A 5,463-nucleotide genomic window follows, 5' to 3' on the forward strand; every position below is an offset into this window, starting at 1 on the left:
CCTGGAGAAATACCAACCTTTAATAAAAACTTATTGATCAAGGCTCTTTAGGAGACTCTCCAAATATATATTCCATTACTGCTGAGCTTGGTTTTCAACCAGAAATGAAAGGGTGTCCCTATTGCTGAAGACACTATACACTTCAGTAACATGGCACCAAAGCCTCAGATCTGAAATTGATCTGAATAACCTACCCTCAGGACTAGTTTTTATGGCACCCTAAAGCACCATGATCACTTCCAAAGTAAGAAGACAACTGTAGTCCAGTTATGACCCCTTTGAACCACATAAACTACCAGGAGGACATGATAATCCTAAGTAGTGGTTCACATACCTAAGCAGCAACCAATTGGACTTCAGGCTTGTTCAACAAGAAAAATAGCATTCTTTGTACAAGAAAGCTAGCTAACTTTAGCTAGTGTTAATAATGTTAGTGAATTAATGGTTATTTTGCATTGACAACCACTAACTTATAAAACCAGCATAATCCCCAACAATGTACTAAAAATATGTGTCCTTATATGGATTGATAAATGTAGTCTTCACCCCTCACGAAGGAAAATTCTTTTTGCACAGTTAGAGATCACTACACAAACTACAGCCAATCAATGTCCAGAGCCATAAAGCCCAATCCCAATGTTTACTTCAACAAGACATTTCCAAAACCAAGCGGACTTTATAGAAGAGGGTTATTTTGGAATGCCTGGAATGAAGTATGGGAAGGGAGAAATGTTGAAATTAAAATATAATCTCAAGAGTAAGCTAGAACAACAATATCAGGAAAAGAATTAATAATCTTAGAGTCTGAAAATGTGGAAAATGAATCAATGATTATTTAAGACAACCACCTGAGTCCTCAAAAGGGAGAATAAAAATGATACAGACAAAAATTTTCCAAATACAAATACATATTGTTTCCCTCTTTGTACATTCCTCATGAACTATTTTGGACAGGGCTGTGTCACCCTATTTTGAACACAGATTTAAAAAACACACTACTACTTTACAGTAGAGAATTAATATTGAAATTTAGTATTTAAAACATCTACAGAGGGACTAGAGGGACAGGAAAATATCATAATGAAGCTATTGCATTAATGACTTTTAAATCATATAAATCTGCTCAAAGTTAGGATACATGGTAGACGGATTTCACTGATTTTATTAATTTTTCATATAGAATGCCTATAAGTAATTAAGAAATATTATTTTGGGTCAATCTTACTATACCAGGTGAGTCCTCAAAGGATCACAGAGAAGGTCGAAGGTCGTGTTTAAAGAAGGGTAGTCATGCTGGCCCTGAAGGAGTACACTTTTCTTTTAACGACAATACTGTATTGGTTTATTCCCTGGGAGCTCTGGTTGACTGGTATTGTTGTTCATATGGGGTTGTAAATCCCTTCAGCTCCTTCAGTCCTTTCTTTAACTGCTCAAACAGGGACCCTGTTCTCAGTTCAATGGTTTACTCCTAGCATTCACCTCTGTATTTGCCACCCTCTGGCAGAGTCTCTCAGTAGACAGCTATATCAGGCTCCTGTCAGCATGCACTTCTTGGCTTCATCATAATTGTCTAGGTTAGGTGGCTGGATATATATGGGTTGGATTTACCAGTGGGGTGGGGCAGGCTCTGAATGGCCATTCCTTTAGTCTCTGCTCCAAAATTATCTCCATATGCCCTACTATGAATAATTTTGTAACCTGTTTTAGGAGGACTGAAGCGTATGCTCTTTCATCATCCTTTTTCTTGAGCTTCATGTGGTCTGTGGACTGTATTTTGTTTCATTCGAGGTTTTGGGCCAATATTCACTTTGCAGTGAGTGCATATCATGTGTTTTTTTTTAGTGATTGTTGCCTCACCAGGATGATAATATCTAGTTCCATCCATTTGCCTATAAATTTCATGAAGTCCTTGTTTTTCATAACTGCATAGTAATATTAATTCTAATAGTATTTATTATTAATATTAATTAATAATAGCATCTTACGTTATTTGGGACTATTGTGATAGGTATCATTTACCTAATTTATTTCTCTGCCTGTTTATCCTTTGAGTAGAGGACGGCTACTGATTTGTTTGAGTTAATTTTATACTCAGCATTTTGCTGAAGTTGCTTAACAGGCTTAGTAGTTCTTTGGTAAAACCTTTGGGGTCACTTAAGTATATTATCATGTCATCTACAAATAGTGATATTTTAACTTCTTCCTTTCCCATTTGTATCCCTTTGACTTCCTTTGTTATCTGATTGCTCTGGCTAGGACTTCAAGTATATATAGTATAAGTAAGGAGAGAATGGGCAGTCTTGTCTAGTCTCTGATTTTAATGGGATTGCTTCAAGTTTCTCTCCATCTAGTTGGATGTTGGCTCCTGGTTTTCTGTATATTACTTTTACTATGTTTAGGTCTGGGCCTTGATTTCCTCAACTTTCCAAGTCTTTTAATATGAATGGGTGTTGAATTTTGTCAATTGCTTTTGCAGGATATAATGAGTTGATCATGTGATTTTTTTTTCCTTTGAGTTTGTTGGTATAGTGGATTTCATTGACAGATTTCCATGTATTTAACCATCCCTGAATCTCTGGGATGAAGCTTAAATGATGGCCAGTACTCTTGGGTGATCAGACATCTATTTGCAACATTTAATTGGGGCTTTAAGGTTCAGAAGTTCACCCAAAGGAAGCCAGGAGTTGAGAGGACAAGCCCCACCCCCACAGTATTCCTCCAACAAGGATTCAGGAACACAATTCTGGAGGCCAAAAACACTTCCAGATAGTTTCCTTTATGACCTCAACAACTCTCTCCCAGGAACTGACCATGAACCATATATTTTATATTTTTCTAAATTTCTCTCTTAGCTCAACATCAATTTTTTTTCATTAAAATGCTCTTCCAAGCCAGAGACACAAGCAAAAGCTGCTGAGTTCTGCTTTCAGGAGTTGGAACATGGCTACCTTCTTTTATTTTATTATCACTAGCTTGCTCTTTTCTAAATCCTTCACTGCCTAAACTTGGCTGTCTGGGTCTTGCTCTGTAGATTGACCTTGATTTAGAGATCTGTATGCCTATCTCCTGGGATTAAAGGTTTGTACTATGCTGCCTGGAGCTAACTTAGCTGGGTGGGATCTTGCCCCAATGTCATTATTTCCTTAGTTCAATTTAATATTCTTGAACACAGGATTCAGCTCAATTTCACTTCGTGGTTTCCCTTTAATACTGGAACCATATATTTTATATTTTTCATTTCTCAACATCTTTTTTTTTCATAAAATGCTCTTCATGAGACTAAAACAGAGAAGACCATCTATGATGGGTATTTGCCCTTGTCAATGCAATTAATCTGAGTGTTTTCACCATAGGCACAGGCTTTTTCTGACAGGGGCAAAAAGCAGCCACATTTTTTTCACCAAAATACCACAAAAGCATTCTTTACCACATATACCAAAATTCTTCTCCTCTGAAACCTCTTGGGCCAGGCATGTAGAGTTCAAATCACTCTCACTAACAAAGATTTCTGCATTCCTACTGAGATAGCCCATTAAGCCTCATTTAAAGCATTCCACTGCTTTCCAAATCCAAAGTCCCAAAATCCACATTCTTCCAAAGAAAAGCATGGTCAGGTCTATCATAGTAATACCCTACTCCTGATACCAACTTCTGTCTTAGTTGTCTCTTAGTTAGGATCTTATTGCTGTGAACAGATACCATGACCAATGTAAGTTGTGTAAGAGACAACATTTGATTAAAGCTGGCTTTTAGTTTCAGAGGTTCAGTCCATTATGATCAAGGCTAGAGCATGGCAACATAGCACCATCCAGGCAGACATGGTCCAGGAGGACCTGAGTTCTACATCTTCACCTTAAGGAAGTTTAGAGGAGACTGAGCATCTTGGAGAGCTAGAAGGAGGGTCTCCAAGCCCACCACCACGGTGGCACACTTCCTCCAACAAGGCCACACCTTTTAATAGTGCTACTCTCTGGGCCAAGAATGTGCAATTCAACACATTCCACTCCCTGGGCCTCTTGGAGACCCAAGGATATTAAAGATACCAGAGCCACAGGCTATCTGCTGAGGAAAGCTGCTAACAGGGAGTGGAACCAGGCCAGGAGAAAGAAGTTTGTTGGAGTCATCAAAGATGTAAACGGAGTGGAAGATCTGAAGACTACTTTAATATCAGACACTGAGATGGTAGAGTTTGAAGTTTGCCTAGCTGGCTGCCTGTCTTAGTTCAGGTATTACAGTTAAGTCATACTGCTATAGACTATGGGGACTTTGTCAGTTGAACTAAATGTACTTTTTTTATGATGCTAAGTTTAGGTATGGCCTCCATAGACTCCTGTGTTTAAACAAGACTATGGAGGCCAGGGAGTGGAATGTGTTGGTTTGCATATGCTTGGCCCAGGAAGTGGCATTATTTAAAAGTGTGGCCTTGTTGGAGGAAGTGTGTAACTGTGGGGGTGGGCTTGGAGATCCTCCTCCTAGCTGCCTGGGGATGCTCAGTCTGCTCCTGGCTTCCTTTGGGTGAAGATGTAGAACTCAGCTCCTCCTGCACCATGCTTGCCTGGCTGCTGCTGTGCTGCCATGCTCCCATCTTGATGATAATGGTCTGAACCTCTGGATCTGTAAGCCAGCCCCAATTAAATGTTGTCTCTTATAAAACTTACCACATTGGTCATGGTGTCTGTTCACAGCAATAAGACACTACCTAAGACTCAAAGACAGACATGTTCTTGGATTTAGGTTTTGAGAATTTTATTGAATATTTTTGCATCAATGTTTATATGGGAAATTGATCTGAAGTTTTTTGGGTTTTTTTTTTTTTTTGAGTCTTTCTGTGGTTTAGGTATAAGAGTAATTGTGGCATCATAAAAGGAATTGGGTTGTGCTCCTTCTGTTTCTATTTTGTGGAATTGGAATAATTTGGAGCATTATTTGTATGAAGTCATCTATGAAGGTATGATAGAATTCTGCTCTAAATCCATTTGTTTCTGGGTTTTGATTTGGTCTCCCTTTTTTTTTTTTTTGGTTGGGAGAATTTTAATAACTGTTTCTATTTCTTTAGGAATTATGAGACTTTTTAGATGGTTTATCTCATCATGATTTAAATTTCATACCTGGTATATATCTAGAAAATTATCCATTTCATCCAGATTTTCCAGTTTTGTTGAATATACTCTTTTGTAGTAGGGTCTGATGATTTTCTGAATCTCCTCAGATTATGTTGTTATATCTCCCTTTGCTTTTCTGATATTGTTAATTTGGCTATTCTCTCTGTGCCCTCTAGTTAGTCCACCTAAGGGTTTATCTATCTTGTTGATTTTCTCAAAGAACCAGCTCTTGGTTTTGTGGATTCTTTGAATTGTTCTTTTTGTTTCTACTTGGTTGTTTTCGGCCCTGAGTTTGATTATGTCCTGCCTTCTACTCCTCTTGGCTGCATTTACTTCTTTTTGTTGTAACTTTTAGGTGTGC

Source organism: Rattus rattus, chromosome 3 (assembly GCF_011064425.1).
Source record: "Rattus rattus isolate New Zealand chromosome 3, Rrattus_CSIRO_v1, whole genome shotgun sequence".
NCBI lineage: Eukaryota > Metazoa > Chordata > Mammalia > Rodentia > Muridae > Rattus > Rattus rattus.